This window comes from Miscanthus floridulus, chromosome 16 (genome assembly GCF_019320115.1).
Source record: "Miscanthus floridulus cultivar M001 chromosome 16, ASM1932011v1, whole genome shotgun sequence".
Taxonomy (NCBI): Eukaryota; Viridiplantae; Streptophyta; class Magnoliopsida; order Poales; family Poaceae; genus Miscanthus; species Miscanthus floridulus.
In genome coordinates this window covers 100,612,728-100,635,786 of record NC_089595.1, presented here as the reverse complement: position 1 = coordinate 100,635,786, position 23,059 = coordinate 100,612,728, and the positions used below count along the sequence as shown (strand labels likewise).

The window sequence follows — 23,059 nt, the reverse complement described above, 5'->3', positions numbered from 1 at the left end:
ACTAATCGTGGACCTCGTCTGATCTACATGGTTAATCCTTGATATTGAAATTCCTTCGGTCAATATGCTGCATTGGTGATATAGAAGCAATGCCCAAATTTTGGAATTGATCCGTGATGGTTTGAATCGAGGAACCCTGGTTAGGGTTGCTGGGCGCCCATATCGGACGTGTCCGATATGCTACCAGACGTGTCCAGTATGGCCCAACAGAGTAGACCCTCTACTCCCTTTTGATTCAATCCAAGCATAGAATTGTTTGTTAGGCTTAGCTTCTTTTGTATCTACGTTTTGCAAACTTATTGACAAGTGTGTGTCAAAATGGATGTAAAACCATGGATCAAAGATTCTACTTCTAAATTGCAATTCGAGATTAAATTTTGGGCATGTATCTGAAATTTCTTGAAAATCCTTTGATACAGGACAACAGCCATGAGTGGACGACAGGAGCCGAGGTCCAAGCATAGGCATGATCCTGCACTTGAAAAGTACAAGAAGGTAAGACAGGAAATGCATCCTAGATTCAAGCCAACCAGCAGGAGGTCTACCAGAGCTGCCTCTAGTGCAGCACCTCAGTATGCAGAGGGGTCAGGGAGCTCTTCTTCTGACACTAACACTGATGAGTTCAGAGTGGAGTCCAGAGAAGATAGAAAGAGGAAGAGCACTGACAGAGGCTCAGAAGATGACAGCTTAGATGAGGAGCAGGAGATTGAGGAGGAGGAGCCAGTTCCTCCAGTTCAGCACTAGCCTGGTCAAGGGATGCATTATGGTCTCCTTGAGACACGTTTGCCCAATGTGCCCTCTTATGTTCCTAGAGTTGACTACAGGGGAAAGGGTATGACTAGGAAAGCTAGAGATGAGCGAAGGGTTGATCTGAGAGGCTTACCTAAGGTTTAGTATGATCACCGCTTCCAGACAGCTTTTCACCTTGACTTCTACTCTAGTGTGATTCTCACTAGGAACCCAGTTATTGCTAGGTCTTAGTGGATTGACTGGCAGTATGTTAGAGAGTTGTAGAAGGCCTTAATTGATCATGCCATTGCTATTTGCCAGCGCACTAGGGTTTATGAGATCATGGAGTTCCAGCATGACTGGAACACAGAGGTAGTAGCTCAGTTTTATGCTACTCTGTTTGTTGAGGAGGATGAGAGGCGGATGCACTGGATGCTTGAGGGCCAGTGGTACAGTGTAGATTATTATGTGTTTGCTGCTCAGCTTAGCTTCTCAGAGGATGACATCTAGAGAGACAGGATTCACACCGAGCAGGTGTTACCCCCTGAGCGGCTTGCCTATATGTATCCACCAGGAGGTGAGAGAGGAGTAGTGGGGAAGGTTCTAGGTCTTCACCCTACCTATAGATACCTAGACAGGATGTTCAGGAAGACTATTAACTACATGGGTGGAGACAAGGGCAACATTGCAGATTATTCTAGGAACCTACTCCATAGGATAGCACCTAATGCTCGGCCCTTCAGCGTGTTTGACTTTATTTGGTCGGAGATCAGGAGTGTGGGAGAGAGACCCCTCAGGGGCTATGGTTTTGCTCCTTATATCATGCATATAATTGAGTAGGTGACATGGCACATGTTCGAGTATGATAAGATTCATAAAGCCCTGAAGATTGTTGCAGACTTGCCTAAGATAGGGTTACCTCCAGCAGGTCCAGGAGGAGCAGCAGGTACAGTTGAGGCAGATGCACCTGAGAGTGGTGCAGCAGCAGGAGCTTCACCTCCACCACGTGCTCCTTCACATTCTTCTTCATGCCGTGGCAGTCCTCCCTCACCTATCCGCAGGCTTTTCAGCTCCATATTTGGGATGTGCCGGGACATCCAGACCCGACAGCAGAAGGAGAGGGAGGCTAGGAGGAAGGATACTCGAACCTTGAAGCAAATTGCTTCTAGGCTTGAGCTTGATCCTCCTAGGTCTCCACTATCATATGAAGCAGCTAGTGAGCCTGAGACTGAGGAGCAGCAGCAGGCCAGATACGACAAAGAGTATGCTGAGTTCCTTCAGAGACAGCAGTAGTAGGCACCTGAGCACCCTAACACTCTACCACTTTAGGCTCATGTGCTTACTCACTCTCAGCCATGTCCCAGTACTACAGACGACTATGCTTCAGATTGGTAGAGTGACCTCACAGGTGGTGGCAGCTACTGTGGGTCTGGTGGCTATGACCCATCTGGTGTGGGTGGTTCTTGTCTAGCCAGTGTTACACGCTCAGATGACGAGGATGCTAGTAGAGATGAAGATGATGATGAGTGATCTCAGCTTTCAGTGACAGCTTGTAGCCTCTTTGTCCTTAGTATGTCATTATTGGACCTTTGTGGTGATAGATGACAAAGGGGGAGAGAGACTGCTTAAAGCTTCAGGATAGTTTCATTTGCTTATCTTTGTACCTGAAGATATGTACTGCAGACTATCTGTTCTTGTTCTTGAGCTTCATTGATGTATCTTGGATTTGAGATAGATTGTATCATATGAGAGATGAGACTTATGCTTTATCTATGTATCTCTTGAGACATGATCTTTATTTATATATTAGTGGCTTGTGGACTCGAGAAAATGTGTAATGAGTGCTATGTGTGAATTACATGTGTTATATTTATTTTCATAAGGACTATGCATGCTAGAATGAAAATATTTGATGTGATGCCTTTATATTTATTCTTGTGTGATATATCTTATCATATGCATCACGGTTTCACTTTGTCACACACACATGCACCCCACGGATGCAATGATTTAGGGGGAGTCTCCTATATGTTTTAGTATGTGCAATTGACATTTGAGGTCATTTTGTGAATTCTAATCATAAGCACATATTAAGGGGGAGCCTCTCATAAATCATTGAACCCAAAAGTTTAAATGTTTATATCCTTGTGTAAGCTTTAATCAAGTTGTCATCAATCACCAAAAAGGGGAAGATTGAAAGTGCATCTAGCCCTTTAGTGGGTTTTGGATGATTGAATGACAACATGATTAAAGGACTAACCCGTTTGCTAAGTGTGGACAGGTAATAGGTTATCTCATAGGTACTTAATGAAAGCCAAAATGATGTGTTGTTGTGTAAACAATCTAGTTCAAGCACAAGACAACAATGCAAATGGAATTCATGCAAAGGCTTAATTATTGTGGGATTTCCATGTATTATATGAAAGCAAGCTTATAAGAATTAATTAATGAGACGTAAGGGATTGCATATTGATTGGTCTCATATTTGAAGCTTGCTAAATTGAAATGAAAAAGATAATAATACATGAATGGATGATTCAACACAAGATGTGACTTGATGGCTTGAGATGATGAAGATAGCAAGGAAAGGCTTCGAGGTACTAAGCAAGGGTGAAGGGCAAGCGACGGCTTGGTGGCCGAAGAACCTAGCTAGGGTGAAGAAGGAAGTACTTGCATTTAGTTGAGGTACTAATCAAGCTATGATGGCCACGTTTATGTGGAGGATCAAATCACTATTGGAGTGTTTGATGGAAGTGACTTGATACATTTGTGATTATTCAAATTTGATGAATGGAATCAAGTCACGTGCTCAAAATGGGTATGCTCAAGTGAAAAGATCATTATCAACATGTTAGCGCCCCTATTTTAATGAAGATTGGAATACACAGCTTCGGTTGAAAGAGATTAACTCAAAAGGTTTAATTTCATTATACTTTTAATTTTGAGTTAATAGGAATGCCGTACTATTAAGAGGGATGCATCATGTTGATAGATAATGTTTCATAAGTGCTCAAGCCAACCCATGTGAGTTTTGAGTATTTGAGCGACAAAAGAGCTAACTTTATTTTTGCTGGTCTGGCAATACCGGATGTGTCTGGTATTGATACTAGACGTGTCCGGTATTTACCCAGTAGTGGTAAAATTGTTGTTCTCGAGTTGGTTCGTCTGGAGTTCCGACGTAGGTCGGGAGTTCCGACGGTCGGGAGGTCCGGCAATGGTCGGGAGTTCCGACGTCTCGCACTTTAACTGACACTGGAGGGTTCACTGTCCTGGTCATACCGGACGTGTCCGATATGCACAGCCAGAGGCCAACGGATAGTTTTCAAATTTGCTGAGGGTCGGGAGTTCTGACATGAGTCGGGAGTTCCGACGGTCGGAAGTTCCGGCATGAGTCGGGAGTTCCGACACCTCACATACTTTAACTGAGTTACATGTTTTTCAAATTTGCTGAGGGTCGGGAGTTCCGACATGAGTCGGGAGTTCCAATGGTCGGGAGTTTCGGCATTCATCGGGAGTTCCGACGCCTCACAACTTCAATGTAACTTAGTTACCGTTGGCGCAGTTTAAGTCATACCGGACGTGTCCGATATTGCAACGGCTATAAAACGGCTAGTTTTTCCAAGGGGCTATAAATACCCCCAAGCCTCCACCTTTGGAGACTGCTGATTCTGCTGATACATACACACGTTTTTTAGCCTTGCCAACTCTCCCAACCCTCTCTTAGTGAGTGATTGATCAAATTTGCCAAATCAAATTGTGGGTTGAGTGAAATTCAAAAAGGGAGCAATCCAACCACTTGAGCACTTGTGCATATTGTCAATCTCGTGATTCGCATTTGTTACTCTTGGACTCTTCGGTCCTAGACGGTTAGGCATCGCCGGAGAGCACCCGAGAGATTGTGGTGTGCCTCAGAAAGTTTGTAACGGTCGATTCTGCCGCCTCGGAATCAACTAGTGGAAGGAAGAAAAGGAGTTGGAAAAGACTCTGGCTAGAGTGACCTTCGTGGTATCCTCTAGGGCTGACCTTCGCTGGGTCGCCCGCAGCCCCCTCAACGGAGAGTAGGACTCAAACGAGTCCGAACTTCGGTAAAACAAATATCGTGTCTTAATTCATATTTCATTTGATATTTGTATTGCTCTAGCTCTTGCGCAGGTTCTCTGTGTATATTATCATCTCCAGTAGATACCTGCAGTTTGGCTTGAAGATAGAAATCGAAAGGAGCAAGTTTGGGGCTGCTTTGCAGAAATCGTGTATACAGGACACGTCCGGTATTGATAACTGTGCGAGGCTGCTTTGCAGAACACGTTCATACCGGACACGTCCGGTATAACTACCGGACACGTCCGGTATTTGAGCTCAGTGCTGAATTTATTTGATCCTTGCACTAATCGTTGTGATGCAGGATTGTGGCTCCTAGATTTATTTAGTATCTTTTACATACTCTGTGACTAACTTGTGAGGGGTGGTATTACTCTTATTTGGAGTTTCTATTTTGGAAACTCCCTTTACTAATCATTTCCACATTTAAAGGTGTTAATTTTCAGAAACGCCTATTCACCCCCCTCTAGGCGGCATCCTAGGTCCTTTCAGATGTAATTGCCACTCCACTGATCCATTCAAGTGCGAGATACCCTGCAGTTCCTCTCATAGTAGTTATAACCCTGCTGAATTCCCTTCCTAAAAATTTTGCCATCCCAAAGTCTGTGATTTTAGGTATGAATGATGCATCAAGAAGTATGTTCTCTGGCTTAATATCACTGTGTATGATGCAATCCCTGCTACTCATGCAAATACGCCAACCCTCTTGCTACTCCAAGAGTAATCTGGTAACGGGTACTCCAATTTAGGACCGTTGTATGGCTATCAAAAATATGTGCATCAAGGGAGCAATTTGGCATGTGCTCATACACAAGCAGCCTCCTATCCCTTTCACAACAGAAGCCAATTAGCTTGATCAAATTGATGTGTTGGATGATTCCTATGGAACTCACTTCAGCTCTAAATTGCTTCTGTCCTTGACGGACACCATCAAGCAAGCCTCTTCACTGCAACGACTGTCGAGTCAATTAAAAGCCATTTGAACACAGATCCAAAACCACCACTCCCTATTCTCAGAGAAATTTTTAGTTGCATTTTGAAGATCAATGTACCTAAAAGCAATAATTCCATTTCCACCTTGAACATCATTCAATATGCGAAAAGATCGTTCCCTCAAGGTCATCCACATGAAAAAAAAAGCTGATAACATACTCAGAACTACAACACTTGCAACGATGATAGCTCCAATGATCTTTCCTTTTGATCTCTTGCTATTTCTCCAATTATATGCATCTTTGGCAGCAATGCGAAGGTACAGAATTCCCCCATCATCAGTGGTTCCATTGGTATAGCTTCTTATGTTTAACAAGTCGTCATACCATAGGGAGCATCTTTGACCACTAGAATAGGCATATGCAGAGCAAGAGCAGTTATCCAGGCATGCTTGTTCGCATTGTTCTGTGCTCCCAACAGAACCAATAATGTCACCTTTTGTAGGCAGTGTTGCATAAGGCAATGGGTAGAACTTATCTGCCGTTTTAGCTCCACTATGGTTCCTGGTGCTGCAATCCAATGGTGTATTTCTTGTGCAACCACCAGTATGATCCTCTTGCTCCCAGTCCTCAGGTGACCTTACTGAGAATCCCCTCATGCAATCGCATGGTGAAGGTGCATTGCTGTTGCAAATAGTGAATGGTCCACAAGTAGCATATATATCACATAAATCTTTAGGTTGGGTGTATATTGTTGTCCATTCTTGCTTGTCCTCAAACCATATGAGCATCTTGTTCTGACTAGATATGTCCAAAATACTAATAGATATTAAGTCTTTCTCTAGCAATATGGATTGGAAGTACTCCTCTTTGTCGTTGTTGATAAACCTGTAGTCAAACAGTGCGCCCTGACATTTCAGGCATTGCGTTGAAGTATTGGCCGTTCCATTCCCCAGTAGACCAATACACTATGGACGTGTTACATAGTTTGAAGACAAATTGGGGAGCACCAGTAGGATCTAATTCCTGACAATAGCGGCCGAGAGATGGGTGAATCATGCTCCTCTTGGAAACAACACGCCGGTTCAAACCGGTGGTCTTGTCTATGCCAAACTTTGCACCAGGGGGCATGATATCTGTAGGGTAGTCAAAGCTCTGCCATAAGATGTTGGAGGGGTTGGCTGTGTCCCTTAAGACAAGGTTTCCATTGTCCAGGAGCATGGCCGTAGAGTTCTTGGCTGTTATACTAGCATGGGTCGACCAAACCACGGATTTGGTGGCTTGGTTGAAGATGGCAAGGTTGCCGTCCTCAAAGATAGCGAGCTTTGTCATTCTGTGATGACCTATAACTGTTGGAGTTAACTGGAAGCCCTTGTCGAACCATATTCCTAGGTACCAGTGCTTGGGAGTGTGCCGAATAGAGGATTTACTGCCTGGATGGAAGAAGCCAAACGCATACCTGCCGTTGCTGGAGACAAGCTTGGCGCCCCCAATGAGCGCTTCACCGGCAAAAATGGAATCTGTTGTTGCAGAACAGGTAGGAGCATGCAGAGAGTAGAGGAGGTACACGAGAAGGAAGAAGGCAGAATGCATGACTGACAGAGAAAAAACAAAGGGAGATGGAGGTAGTGAATACTGAGTAGTACTAGAACCATAGTAATATACTAGTGAGTATCCGGCGCGTTGCCGCGGGTAGTTGGTTAGGCGTAGATATGCACATGGTTATAATAATTATCAAGAACAGGGAGAACACAAAATGTGCATTACCCTGATAGAAAAAAATATTTTTCCCATCATGTTACTTGCATAGAAAACTGTGCTATAAGCTTACAACTGAATGCGACTGCTTCAGATGTGTAGATGTTTGCACTAAATACTGCAAAAACTAAAGTGGCTGCAACAATATTAGCAGGATACATCCATGGCAGTAATGAAGGTGGAAACCATACTATCCATCAGACGAAGGACAGTTTGGACCTTGGGAATCGCCTAAATCGTCAACCTGAAAAGGTAATGGCATTATGTAAATGTCTTATGATGATCATCAGCATATCTGAACATAGTTCTGCGCCTCTTCCTCTTCATCTTGCGGTTTTTACCCCTTCGATTTTGCTCTTGATAGCATCGTCGGCGCCCTGTGTCCAAGGGAGGATGATGAGTTGTACCATCAACCATGGCACTTGTAGGCTCCATTGACTATGCCATAAACAAAATTCATGGTGCATTGCTATTTTAGAAGCTGTAATACCATTAAGCCTAAGAGGGTGATGTGAAGTAGTTGCAGCTGACAAATCGTCAAGAGGTCTATAGGTGAAAGCATATGGTTAGACTTTATCTGTGAAACCAAATGGGTGTAATTTAAAGAACCACCATCTAGGGAGCAGAGGGCTACATTAAGTTTCATATACTCTAGAAAGTTTGGTCGTCCTTGTAATATAGGTGTAGCATATAAATTCAATTGCGCTAGGTGATCTGTTAACCATCTTGCTATATTATATAAGCTACATTTTGGGTGGATAGGTGATCAGTATATGCAGATTTTTCTACTGTACATCAAACTGAAATATTTTCCTCCAATATACTTGCAGGAAGTCTAAATCATAGATTATGAAATGTTTTGTCCAATGGACCTGCAGGAAGTCTAAATCATAGAATTTTGAATTCTGGATGTAAATCATCCTTGCAGCAGAAAGTGATAGCAATTAAAAGAAGGCTTGTTGGGTGCCATAAAAAAATGAATGAACCTATCACCCCCCTAATCACCTGATGCGCAAATATGCTACCATGGCATGCAAAATAGACGGTGCTTCTATTTCCTGCTACATCGAGAGAACGGAAAGCATTTATGTATAGCATATTGGTTCTATTAAAAAGCAGGGATAAAATAAGTGAGGAGTAATTTAGTGGCACACTACCTGAGTCCTTGTAGATACATAATGATACAGATGGTAACAGATATAATACATCACAAATTCATAATAGGTGTAGGCTCATGTGGCATACCTTTGAAATTATATATGTGTGTAGTTTTGTCATTTGGCGCATCGAATTTTGCTGTTTGTTAAAATTGGCATGTCACACATATCTTTTCTAAGCAAGAACAGGAAAACAGAGCATTAAATAAGAGTAAGAGGGTGCGGTATAAAGCAACTACATACCTTGTACCTTGTCAGAATAGACGTCAATTGCTTTACAAAGTGGATATCACAAATTGTTTGCTACGAACTGCATGTCGTGTGCGTCATTGTTCGAAGCAGGAATTAAAACGAAGCAGGAATTAAAAAATTGTAAAGAGAACAGAGCGGCTCGGCATGAAGTAACATGACATTATATTGCACATGTCAGAAGAGTTCTTTCACTGAGATAGGTCTCATCAATCTAAGGTGGCAACAATAGAAATTCGGTGGTATTACCTGGCTTTGAATAAGAAAGGTAGGTGAACTAAGTCGTAGTTCTTTGTTGCAATCGGGAAGGTAATCGGTAAGTACAAATTCACCAACAGATTGGTGCAGCTCGCGCTGTTTGGTCAGTGTCCAGTTTTCTCTTTGCTTCAAGAGATGCACAATCTAACTCTAAGCAACCAACAACCTGTCAGAAGATATAATGCGAGGAAGAAAACTGTGAGCATGGAACGCACATAAATTTAGGTCATCAAAAAAGTATATATTGAAGTATAACCTGCAGTGTTGCGGAAATGCCCTGTTCGTCACTCATGAGAGTACTACTTTCACTATCTGGCACATTAAGGGAAGGTTCAGAATCTAGAAAAACAGGGAACTAAATAGTTCTACCAAGGAGAGTACAATACTTGTGAGGAAGAGCAATCAACGAAGCAATTCTCTTTGTCAAATACTATGGACGGCTTTAGTGAAACTATTGTTATAATTGCCATGTTCAGGTGTAAAGACCTATGCTAGGCGAAGTGGCAAGACCTAAGACCTAAGACGTGCAGGCCATGGTTCCGGTTCAGGTCCAAGCCGAGTCCCTAAGAGTCCTAGCAGATTTAGTTAGTTGAGAGTTTTAGAGATTGGGTTCAGATTAGTAGCAGAGTTTGTTAGCCTAATGAGTCAAGTTGTTTCGGTTTGTAAGGACTATAAGAGTCCAACTCTTAGAAGAAATGAATTAGCCTGGGATTGTGTCATAAAGACACCCTTGGGCGCCTGGCGCTCCCTCCCTGTTCCTCGTCAACTCGCACCGCAGCTTTAAACCTTCGTCGACAGCACGGCACCGCCGCCCCGACGTCGAGTCTTCAAGCCCCGGCCCCCAATCCACCATAGCTATAGCCTCAAGAGCTTAAGCCCTAACAACCTGGTATCAGACTTGATGGCCTCGTCCGGGACCTCGTCACCAGCCGTTCCACCCACCACCGCTTCCCCGTCGCCGTCGATCCCACCGATCTCCAACCCCTCTGCGCCCCTGGTCACGCCGACCATTGGGGTGTCGCAGCCCATCGCCTCTTCCGGGGCGCTCGTCCCCACCACCACCCTGCCTCTGTCCTCGCAGCCACCACCACCGCCCCAGCTATACGCCATCCCCGCCGACACGCTCCAGCAATTCACCAACGCCGTCCAAGGCATCCAGAACCAGCTCGCCTTCATGAACTCTTCCAGATGGGCGATCTGGCGGCGCGCGTCAGGGCAATCGACGCCCCCCCCCCCCCCCCCACGAGGGCGCAGTTTCATCAATCCGCGTTGCCGGGCTCCGGCGGCCGGCCAGCGTCCTCCATGCCGGCGCTCACGGACATCAGTTCGTCCGCGCCATCGGCGCCTTTGGCCTCGGGCCCAGCCTCGGCGCCTCTCACGTCGGCCGCGGCTCCCCAGTTCGGCGTGCCGATCACACACATCTCCTTCCCTCACTCGCCGTCCCCCGTGCCGTCCTTCGAGTCCATCGTGGGGGCGGCGGCTGTGTCGCCGGCACCCGCGGTGGAGACCCCTCCTCGCCTGCATGTTCCGCCGGCGCCGGAGGCTGCATTGGAGGGTCACGTCGTGCCCAAGTATCATAAGCTTGTGTTCCCCACCTTCGACGGGAAGGACCCGCTGGGGTGGTTGAACAAGTGCGAGCAATTCTTCCAGGGCCATCAGACACGCCACGCCGACCGGGTCTGGCTCGCGTCCTACCACCTCACCAGGGTCGCGTAGCAATGGTACCTGGTCCTCGAGGCCGATTCCGGCCGGCCGCTGTGGGAGGAGTTCCGCACGCGGTGCCATCAGCGGTTTGGGCCTCCCCTGAGCACCAACCATCTTTCAGATCTGGCCCGGCTGCCGTTCACATCGACGGTCGACGCTTACATGGAGGCGTTCCAGGCGCGTGCTGCACACGCTGGACGTCTCTCCCCAGGGCAGAAGGCGAAGCTCTTCACGGGTGGCCTGCCCGAACATATCCGCGTCGACGTGGAGCTCCATGACCCACAGGACCTGCAACGCGCCATGCACCTGGCCCGCGCCTACGAACGCTGGAGCGCGCCGGCTCAGCTCGCTCTGCCTGCACCACCGCGACGTTGACCTGCCGAATCGACGCCGGCCTTGACCGGCCCGGCAGGAACGACGTCCTCTTCGGGTTCTTCATCGACACCGGCGCCTCGAGCCTTCAAGCGCCTTACACCCGAGGAGATGGCGGAGCGTCGAAAGCAAGGCCTCTGCTACAACTGTGACGAGCCCTACGTCCGGGGCCACAAGTGCGCCCGGCTGTTCTTCCTCGAGGCGGCCGATTACATCGTCGAAGAACCGGACGATCATGACGACGCCGACACCCCGCCGGCCGCCGACCCTCCGTTCGACCCCGACAAGCCGCTGATTTCGCTCTTGGCGATCACCGGCATACGGTCCGAGGAGACGATGCAACTCCGTGTGCGGGTGGGGCCGCACGAGCTCACTGCTCTGCTGGACTCGGGCTCTACTCATAACTTCATCAGCCGAGCTGTGGCCCGGCGCGCGGAGATCCAGTTCCAGGACAGCGAAGGCGCTCATGTCATCGTGGCTCATGGAGATCGCGTCATGTGTCGCGGCATCGCACGCGACGTCGGTCTCCGGATTGGGGCCGAAGCCTTCACCGTCGATTGCTACGCCATCCCGTTGGACTCCTGCGACATGGTCCTCGGCATCGCTTGGCTCCGCACCCTCGGCCCTATCCTTTGGGACTTTGACAACTTGTGCATGGAGTTCACGTTCAAGGGCCGCCGCGTGCTGTGGCATGGAGTCGGCTCGCCGCGCACTGCGGCTGCAGCCGCTTCGCCGCAGCGGCTCCAGGTCATCCGGGGGTTCTCGGCCAAGGGGACCGAGCCTGCCATCCTCGAGCGCCTGCTGGAGTCCTACGCCGATGTGTTCGCACCGCCGACCGGACTGCCTCCACCGCGCGCGTGTGACCACAGGATACACCTCAAGCCGGCCACAGAACCAGTTGCGGTGCGTCCTTATCGCTATCCACAATTGCAAAAGGACGAGCTGGAGAAGCAATGTGAAGAGATGCTGCAGCAGGGCACGATCCGCGCCAGTACGTCCCCATTCTCGACGTCGGTCCTGCTCGTCAAGAAGCAAGACGGATCGTGGAGGTTTTGCGTGGACTACCGCGCCCTCAATGCGGTCACTGTGAAGGACAAGTTCCCCATACCGGTCGTCGAGGAGTTGTTGGACGAGCTCCATGGTGCAAAGTTTTTCACGAAGCTCAACCTCCGTTCGGGGTATCACCAAGTGCGCGTTCACCCAGACGATGTGGCCAAAACGGCGTTCCGCACTCACCATGGCCATTTTGAATTTTTCGTCATGCCGTTCGGCGTCTCCAACGCGTCGTCGACGTTCCAGGCCCTCATGAACATGGTGCTGAAACCCTTTCTCCGCCGGTGCGTGCTCGTATTCTTCGACGACATCCTCGTCTACAGCACCTCGTGGACGGAGCACCTTCTTCAGCTGCGCGCAGTCCTCGAGGTGTTGCGCGCCCATCGGCTCCACCTCAAGAGGTCCAAGTGCTCCTTCGCGGCTCCAACAGTTCACTACTTGGGACACGTGATCTCGCATGCGGGTGTCGCCATGGACGTCTCCAAGGTCGCGGCAGTGCAGTCTTGGCCGCAGCCGAGGTCTGCCCGTGGCCTTCGTGGATTCCTTGGCTTGGCGGGATACTATAGGCGGTTCATCAAGGATTACGGTACCCTCGCCGCGCCTCTGACCAGCCTCCTGCGCAAGAATGCGTTCTTGTGGACAGAGGCGGCGGACGCGGCGTTCGCGGCATTGAAGACGGCGCTCTCCGCGGCTCCGGTCCTGCACCTCCCGGACATCGACAACGAGTTCTTCGTCGACTGCGACGCGTCGGGCTCCGGCTTTGGGGCTGTCCTGCACCAAGGCGCCGGCCCCGTGGCGTTCTTCAGTCGGCCGTTCGCGGCGCGCCACCTGAAGGTCGCCACTTACGAGCGGGAGTTGATCGGCCTGGTGCAGGCCGTTCGGCATTAGCGGCCCTACTTATGGGGCCGTTCCTTCGTTGTCCGCACCGATCACTACGCCTTGAAGTTCCTCCTCGACCAGCGCCTGTCCACGATTCCCCAGAACCACTGGATCAGTAAGCTCATGGGTTATGATTTCAGGGTTGAGTTCCGGCCAGGGCGCTTCAACGTCGTCGCGGACGCGCTTTCCCGGCGAGATGGCGACGCACCCCTGCTGGCCGCGCTGCCTCCAGCCGCGCCAGCCCTCGCGGCAATCTCCGTTCCCACATTCCAACTCTTCGACCAGCTCCGGCGCGAGGTGACCGCGTCGGACGAGCTGCGAGCGCTCCGCGATGAGGTGGCCTCAGGCGCGCGCGGCGCAGACTGGGCGCTGCAAGACGGCCTCCTCCTCTACAAGGGCCGCGTCTACGTCCTAGCGACCTCCTCGGTCTTCGACGACGTTCTGCAGCTGGCCCACACCAACGCGCATGAAGGCATCCAAAAGACGTTGCAGCGGCTCCGGACCGAATTCTTCGTCGAGCATGATCGCCGTGTCATCCATGACTACGTGCGGGAGTGTGCGACGTGTCAACGCAACAAGACAGAGGCGATGCACCCGGCCGGCTTGCTACAGCCCCTGCCGGTGCCATCGCGTGTTTGGGCCGACATTGCCATGGACTTCGTCGAGGCGCTTCCCAAGGTCCACGGCAAGAGCGTCATCCTCACCGTCGTCGATCGCTTCTCCAAGTACGCCACTTCATCCCGTTGGGCCACCCGTACACGGCTTCCTCCGTCGCTCGCGCGTTCTTCCACGACATCGTCCGCCTCCATGGTTTCCCGGACTCCATTGTCAGTGACCGTGATCCGGTCTTCACGGGCCACGTGTGGCACGATCTTTTCCGCCAGGCGGGCGTCCAACTCAGCATGAGCACTGCCTTCCACCCGCAAACGGATGGGCAGTCCGAGGCGGTTAACAAGACGATCGCCATGTACCTTCGTTGCATCACTGGCGATCGTCCCCGGGATTGGCTCGACTGCCTTCCGTGGGCAGAGTTCTGCTACAACACCGCCTACCACTCTGCCCTACGGACGTCGCCCTTCACTGTTGTCTACGGTCGCGCACCGCCGGAGCTCCTGCCCTATGCTCCGGGGGGCGCTCGCACGGATGCTGTGGACGCCCTGCTCGCCAACAGGGATGAATTCCTCGCCGAGGTTCGTGCGCGTCTTCTGCAGGCTCAGGAACATGCGCGACGCTTCTACGACGCCAAGCACCGACCGCTCGAGCTCGCGGTTAGCGATTGGGTGCTGCTCCGTCTGCTTCGCCACAACCAGTCCGTCGCACCGGGCAGCAAGGGCAAGCTGGGGCCCAAGTATGCTGGGCCGTTCATGGTGCTTGAACGCCTTGGCGAGGTGGCCTATCGTCTCCGGCTGCCGGAGGGTGCCCGGATTCACGACGTTTTTCACGTCGGTGTCCTGAAACCCTTTCGCGGCACGCCGCCGTCCTCGGTGCCAGCTTTACCGCCTCTACGCCACGGCCGGCCACTTCATCAACCAGAGAGGGTGCTGCGTTCCCGCCTTAGTCGCGGGGCGTGGCATGTACTCGTTCAATGGGCCGACTTGCCGGCCGCCGACGCCACCTGGGAGCCGGTGGAGGAGTTCCGGGCTGCTTACCCGGCGTTCCAGCTCGAGGACGAGCTGTTTCCAAAGGACGGGAGAGATGTTATGGTCGGCAAGACCTATGCTAGGCGAAGTGGCAAGACCTAAGACCTAAGACGTGCATGCCATGGTTCCGGTTCAGGTCCAAGCCGAGTCCCTAAGAGTCCTAGCAGATTTAGTTAGTTGAGAGTTTTAGAGATTGGGTTCAGATTAGTAGCAGAGTTTGTTAGCCTAATGAGTCAAGTTGTTTCGGTTTGTAAGGACTATAAGAGTCCAACTCTGAGAAGAAATGAATTAGCCTGGGATTGTGTCATAAAGACACCCTTGGGCACCTGGCGCTCCCTCCCTGTTCCTCGTCAACTCGCACCGCAGCCCTAAACCCTCGTCGACAGCACGGCACCGCCGCCCCGACGTCGAGTCTTCAAGCCCCGGCCCCCAATCCACCATAGCTACAGCCTCAGGAGCTTAAGCGCTAACACATTGTGAAGCAAAAAAGTCCAGAGGGGAAGTAATCAAGCAAACCAAACATGAAAAAAATGTCTAAAGTTTTACCATAGTTGAAGCGAGGCTTTAGGTCTGTCACTTTGTACCCAAGATTGACACCTGCAATACGAAACTGATCAAATTAGATATGCAAAAGTATAGCAAAAATGTGGTACATCTTTCTTGAACTGGGTGCCAGCACTCACGGATAGGTTACCCATGTTTGATGGAGCCACTGCTGTTTGCTCCACTTGATCAGAAGCTTTCAGCAAGTACAGGAGAGGGATCTGCAGCACCTTGTCAGCCACTTCAAAACAACAGGAGTGTTGCTATGCAATCTGTTGGCTTCAATCCGCTCTTCCAGTCTGTTGATGAGAGTTTTTTTAACTTAAAAATTAGTAAAAATATCAGCGAATAAATTCAGGTTGCATACTTCTATATTGTTGGGACATATTTAAGCATGTGAATGAGTCGAACTTGGCACCTAAACATCACAAAGGCATTAATGTAATTAATCATGAGGAGTCAAGATGAAGTGTACATCCATCACAATTAAACAGGAAACCTTTTTTGGAAAAGCATCAATACCAATGGTCAGCTTTCCATTGAATACTGAGGCAAAAGAAGTTCTGGTAGCTAATTCTAGTAGTTAATAGCACGAATGCATATTTTACCATGTTTATAATCAGGTAAGGAATACACCTATATCGGATGAAAGATTACCTTCCCAAATCACAATTCTTTATTTTCATGTAACCTCTAACTATTTTGCAAACATGCATTCAACAACATTGAGGATAGTAAAGAAAACAACAGAACGAATGAGGGAACAGTAGGAAAATTAACATACCTAACACATACTTGTGCTGTTGTATCTGAGGACATCGAACACATACTTTGATGCAATTATTTTGGAAACAAAGATAGCTCTACTGCAATATGGCTGCAGGCAATATATATTAAAAACAAAAACATGGAACATGGAACATCACTAATTAAACAAACTATCTGAAATATCCTAGCGTTAGTCTTGGTCGAAGCTGCACTACTGCAATATGGCTGCAGGCAATATATAACAGAAACAAAAACACGAAACATCACTACTTGAAGAAACCATCTGAAATATCCTAGCATTAATCTTGGTCCAAGCTGAAGTAGATGAACACAAAACTGCAAGAGGTAGCTGGCAACTCGCTAACCAAAGGAAGAGTTAGATGGCAGACCGACCAGGGCGTTTATTGCTTGGGCCTTGTTTAGTTGGCGAAATTTTTTGGGAAATGGTACTGTAGCACTTTCGTTGTTATTTGGCAATTAGTGTCCAATCATAGTCTAATTAGGCTTAAAAGATTCGTCTCGTGAATTTCGTCTAAACTGTGTAATTAGTTTTATTTTTTATTTATATTTAATGCTTCATGCATGCGTCCAAAGATTCGATGTGACGGGGAATCTTGATAAATTTTGCAAAATTTTGGGAACTAAACTGGCACTTGGTTAGAGTAAATTGCCACCACGTTAAGTGTTTATGCAGCTGCCCAATAATAAATTAAATACACAGTGATGAGTTCGAAATATTCCCAAATCGACCAAGCAAGTGTCAAATCTCACCAATCAGGGAGTCGTAGAATCCGTCGTGGTCATGGTGCTGGCGTGAGCGGTGAGACGTAGGGCATGTCACGGCGGCATAGGCGAGGGCAGGCAGCCGTAGGGCACGGCGAGGAGGCGGCACGGATCAGGCCGGCCAACCAAGGACGTAGGTGAGGAGCGCCAGCGGCCCTAAGGCCGGCACGCGCGGCGGCGGCGCTGGGGAGGGCCGGAGCTGTAGCGGCTGCGGTAGGAGGCGGAGGCGGGGCGCGGATGGCCGGCTGGCATGGTTGTGGGGCGGCGGCGCGGAGGGCAGTCCGGGGCGGCTGAGGGGACTGGTGCGAAGCGGGTTTGGGGACGGCAGGCGCATGCGACGCGGGTTTGGGGAGGGGAGGCGCGATGGATGTAGAAGCTTTCGGTGGGACGGCGTGGGTCTGGGGAGGGGGGGTGCGCGGCGTCCGCCTAGACGTGCCGCACGGGGTCGTCATGGGCGTCATCGGGCCCAGCGGCAGCGGCAAATCCACGCTGCTCCGCGCGCTCAACCGCCTCTGGGAACCCGCCCCCGGCGCCGTGTTCCTCGACGGCGCCGACGTGTGCGGCCTCGACGTCCGCGCGCTCCGGCGCAAGGTCGGCTTGCTTTTCCAGCAACCCGCCATGTTCGACGGTACGTACGTGACTTCAATCTTTTTTCTCTGCCAAACTGCGGCCTTTTCTGCAACCAGGACGAAGTGCACGAACACGTGGACCGTACGATCGGGGACCCACGCTTATGATTAATTGTTTTTTTTAAAAAAAAGGAAAATGTTCAGCACACTCGATACCCATGCCGTTTGAAGCATGATGCCTGAGTTCATGCTTTCATTCATGCTTCCTCGCTCTAAGACTAAAATTTATGTCTGTTATAAAGTTTGTTCTAAATCAAAAAATTTAAACCTTGTCAAGTTATATTATTTTAAAAAAGAGTTACATATTATGAAAACATTTTTAATAAACTTAATAATGTGGATCTTGTGTTGTAAATCCACGTAAGTTGAGTTCATGCTTCCTCCAAGCGAACGGAGCCGAAGAAGCTTCGGTATTTTTTTTTTCACGTGGCCCCGTGTTTGTTAGATTTGGTATACAGGAATAAAAGTAATAATAATAATAATGGTAGATGGTACATGGTAGACTAGTACTACGATGCAGCATCTGTTACAGGTCAATCAATATTCCAGGTAGTGATACTGATACTTTGAGTCTTGGATATGCAGCGTCGGAGCCACGGCAACGTTATTGCTGTGTGGCCAAGTTCAGCTGTGGATTTACCGTTGTGGTCAAACTTGATGACTGGACTGATGCATTTTGAAAACGTCTTGGATTTTCACTTGGGTTTCGCTAGTACTGAATGATAAGCTGAGCAGATTGCATTGTATGACAAAGGTCTTCCTCACTTTTTCTTCCTCTTTCTTTCGATAATGATACGATTAAGATGTTCGGACTGACGAACACCTCCCACCACTCACTCCTGCAGCGCTCCTGTCCCTCTCCATTTTTATCCCTTCGCGTCCTACCCCACACCCAACAACGGGGCCATCGCTTCTTCCCTGACCGGCGGCGGCTCCTTCCCCCACCCCCGGTGTCTTCCTCCCCCACCCTGACGTCCTCCTTCCCCCACCCCGGCGGACGGTGGGCATAGCGAGCGTGCTAGCGTACACCATCCAGCGAGCCTGCGCCACCGCAGTTGCCCACCAGGTAGGTCATGGACGCACGGCGATGCTGTGTTTCAAGTGTTTCTGGACGTTTTTCAGACATGCTGCAAGCCTATATTTCAAGTATTTCAGTTGTTTTATATGAATGCTTCAATTGTTTCATGCAGATGTTGCAAAAGTAGATCGGGATATTGCATTGTGGTAGAACCGCCCAAAATAACACGCTTCCGGAGGCGCTCGTCTTCCACTAGACACTAAGCACCTCGAAAATGAGCTACATCGGACAGTTCCGTCGAGCACACTCCAAGAAACAACTCGAAACAATCAATGTTTTACATCCAGAATCCCATAATGAGTACGAGTTTATAATACTTAGTCCATTTCATACAATCAGAGTTCTCGGAAATCATTTATTACAATACCAGAGTTGAGAGTGCGATAATTAAACAGCGGAATAAAAATAAACATCTAGCAGAAACAATATAAGGATCCGTCTGTGCCCACCAAAAGAATCCTCCACACAAGAGCTATTCCTCAAGCTGCACCTGCAACAGGGGTAAAATAAACCCTAAGTACACAATGTACTCGCAAAGACTTACCCGACTAGTGGGAATAATTTTCCGACTCTCAAGGAATATGCTAGGCAATATGAGTTTGCTATTTTCTTTTCTTTGTGAAAAACATTATTAATAGTTCATCCTTATAGTCATGTTTTATTAGCAGTCATGATTACTTCATTAGCTAACCATTCTAGGTAAGCATATGTTCTACTTTCAAGCAAGGGTTGAGCAATAAGAACCATTTCACCATCTCTTATCTTTCAGTTCTTACTACGGTGCTAGACCATAGCCAAGTCGTATCGTCTCATGGAAACGACAATTCGTGAACCAATGTATCTTAGCTGGGTACCCTAAAACACACGCCCCGTTTATACCCCAGGCACAAACAATACCAACCCATTCCACTCCTATCACTAGGTCCAGGTCCCGTCTAAACTTGGACTCTAAGCCCCCACACTTGAGACCCGGTCTCAGTATGCTGCTTAGACCTTCACATTTCCCCGCCTCCAATCAGTCGGTCCAGAAAGAACCGGAACCCACAACAAGAGCATAACGAGCCTTCTCACTTCCATAAGCAAGTATATGCCCAGGATAATAAGTCCGTGACCTGACTACCATCCACAGCAACGGACGGTGCTTAATCAACACGAACAAGGAAAATAGTGTAGCCAAGCTAAGTTCCGTTGGTCGTGGGACACAATATGTTACACCCACCAATACCCATACCATATCCCTGCCCTGTCTCTATTTTTCCTTTCATCATTTTATTATGAGAGTAATTACAATAATCACCGATTGTGAGTAATGACATGTTACTCACGCTACCGAAACATAAGCATAGCAGCTACTCGAACCTGCACTAGTAAGACTCTTAGGATAGGTATATCTCTACATGTGGTTTCCATAAAATTCCTGTAACATAAATACACATAACATATATAAACAGTGATTATCAGAAAATAAGGAGTTATGCACTGGGGCTTGCCTTGGGCAGGCGCGGTGTCAGCTGAGTCAGTCAGCGGTGGCTTCGGGACTTCCTCTTGCACGAGAATCTCCTCCTTGTACTCCTCGATGATCTCCTTGAACTCGTGATCACTGGTGGTCACGATCTCCACCAACTCGTTCTCTATATACATGCGATGATGATGCAACACTTAGCATTTAAGCAACAACAACTCCTAAACTAAGAATACGCATACTAAGCTACTAAGCTAGCTCTAATGACTAAGATACTAAGCAAACTATCATTTTCATCAAGCAAGGTGTTGGATTCAACTAACAAACACCTAGCTTTACAAATTAAGAATATATCTTTATTTCTATTAATGATTTAATGTATATTAAAACAAAGAGCATTTAACTACCCTAATGTTTAGTCTATTCTAAGGCTACAAAAATTACAGTGAGCACATAATAATACAATGAAGCTATCATAAAAATTTTAGGACTAAAGCTATCACCAATTTACCACAAAAATTCCTACAATATTTAACCTAATAATATTGAGCACTCTCAAATGATTTAATAGCTCCTGGTATCAACATGTACATATATGAACTAAATACACTAACAGATAGAGCACAATTTTAGAAACCTAATAAAATTTGTTTCACAATTTTTAGACACCTACATAATTTTATATGATTTACCAAAGATTGGCTCAAAAATTAAATTAGAAAACTATTTCTAATTCCTTATGAAAAAGAAAAACAAATTCTCCTACGTGGCCCATGCGACGCAGCACGCGCGAGCGCACAGCGGCCCGAGGTACGGCCCACGCGAGGCTAGCCTACAGCGTGAGATGGCCCACGGCTGGGAAATCTTTCGTGCGCTAGCGATTTTGCAAAAGAAACCTCGAACTTCTCCTAGATTACAACTAAGTACTAACACTATTTCCCCCTCTATCAAACCTTTTCACTTAACCCCCTAGCTTTCCTAGAATTTCCCTATGCACACCCCAGCGACCTAGAGCAACGCGACGCAGCGAGCGGTGGCACCGAGCGCCTACGCCGGCCACTTGGGACCTGATCAGGTCCACCTAACGAGTCGATCACCATCTCTAACCCGGCCGGCTAGGGAAGGCTGCAGCGGCGCGTGGCCATCCGCGACGGCGGTGCCACTATTCTTGTGAGCTAGGGTAACTACATGCCTAATTGGTTAGCGCGTGAGCATCAGGAGGCTACCGTAGACTAGGCCAAGGTGACAGTTGGGGCGGTGGATGACGGAAGACGGCTGGCCATGTGCGGTCGAGCCATGCGGTGGCGCACCATGGTGGCACAGTCGCATCAGCGATGACGAGTAGGTGGTAGCGATTTGTCTAGCATGCGCAAGGTGGAGAGGGAGGCGAGGCGAAGCTGGTGGTGCTGGTGAATTGGCTCAGGATGGTCGGTAGGAGGGCTTCCCACATCCACGGCCGGACACGGCCTTATCGGCATGGCAGCGGGGAAACTCCAAAACTAGAGCTTGGCAGTGCCTTCTTCATGGCTGGGTGGGGTCGACCAATGAGAGCACTTGATGGTGAAGGCATGGATGCGCTGAATTGAATGAAGGTGATCACTCGGTGGCCAATTGATGGCGTGGCTCGACGGCGGCAGTGGAGGGAGAAGAGAGAAAGAGAGAGAGACGGGGCGTGGTAGGTGGGCTCGGCTTGTCCATGCCTTGGCAGGACATGGTCGATGTGATCGTGGAGGCACGCGCGCAGAAGCTATAGACAAGCACATGCGTCCCAAGCCGACATGGCCCGCGTGGCCACAGTGTCTTAAATGACAAGGCGATGGTGAGCCCGACCACGTGCATGCGGTAGAGGTGGCATCGCACTGGGCTAGTAGTGGCGCAGAGATGCAGAGGGAGGCACGGACATGATGGTGAGGCGACGGCACCGACAACGGCTATGGTGTGGCACGGGGCAGAAGTGCGGCAGCGCGGCGAGGCCGACGACAGCACTGCCCAGCTGCGCAAGCAGCAGCAGCGGCTCCACGTGCTAGGAGCCGGCGATGGCCAGGCCACAGCTAGGCCAAAGTAGCCATGGTCGGTCACTCACAGTAGCGCGCGTGCATGCGGAGCAGTCAGCGTGGCGATGCCGAACACCCAAACATGGTGATCGCGCCCACGCGGCCAACCAGCCCGAAATCGTGATGTGCACAAATTTTAAAGCGCCCAAAACAACTAAACGGTTGCTCCAGGAGCCAAACCATCCTCACCATCCTCAAGATTGCATATGCGACTACCAAATCGAGCTATAACACTACACCACCCCTTAACCCAATCTCTCAAAATAATTTGCTAAACATAGCAATGTCTAGTTGTTGATAAACATGGAAATTTTCTAAGTTTTTGAGCTAAACTTGATTTCAATTTGCAATTTCTAGGTTAGTAGAAATATTAGCTAGTAATATCATTTTTCAACAACAAGTATTTCACTGTCATCTGCAAAGTTCAAATTCCAAACTTTATTTTAGCGCCACATATATGTTCTATAGCATTTTTGTTCAATAAAAATTAGTTTTAAACCCTACTTGATATACATGAACTATTGGATCAACTTTCGTTTAACATTTTTATTAATCACTTTAAGTTACAAGAAATTTATCTATATATTCTATCACATGCATTAACACATAAACATGATGCTCATGACATGTTTTAGTGAATGATTTAGGGTGTAAAACTAAGGGTGTTACAACTCTCTCCCCCTTAAATAAAATCTCATCCTGAGATTTCATGTGAGTGCCTAGTGTAGGAAAAAGGGTAAGAGTGAGCTTTTAACATAAACTATTACCTCAGCACACTGGGGAGAAGATGGGGATAATGCTCTAGAATATAACTCCTATTCGCAAGTTGCTTCGTCCACTGAATGATTTTGCCACTGGACTTTATAAAATTTCATCACTTTATTTCTAGTAACTCTCTCTTTTTCATCCAAGA

The 23,059-nt window shown here is 48.5% G+C and overlaps 1 long non-coding RNA gene and 1 pseudogene across 5 annotated transcripts; both read right to left on the bottom strand.

Moving 5' to 3' along the window:
* Positions 1-5,305: 5,305 nt before the first annotated feature.
* On the bottom strand, positions 5,306-7,352 carry LOC136511125 (G-type lectin S-receptor-like serine/threonine-protein kinase At2g19130; annotated as a pseudogene).
* A 151-nt stretch (positions 7,353-7,503) lies between these two features.
* LOC136512809 (uncharacterized) lies at positions 7,504-17,654 on the bottom strand. 5 transcript variants are annotated; one of them, XR_010773224.1, is made up of 5 exons: positions 15,513-17,654; positions 15,376-15,426; positions 9,438-9,493; positions 8,008-9,347; positions 7,504-7,894 (listed from the first exon to the last, which is right to left on the bottom strand). It is a non-coding gene; the product is annotated as an uncharacterized lncRNA (long non-coding RNA). The 5 variants fall into 5 exon arrangements; XR_010773222.1 differs by having other exon boundaries at positions 7,504-8,984; positions 9,173-9,347; XR_010773223.1 differs by having other exon boundaries at positions 7,504-9,347; positions 15,513-15,671; positions 16,912-17,654.
* Positions 17,655-23,059: the final 5,405 nt, after the last annotated feature.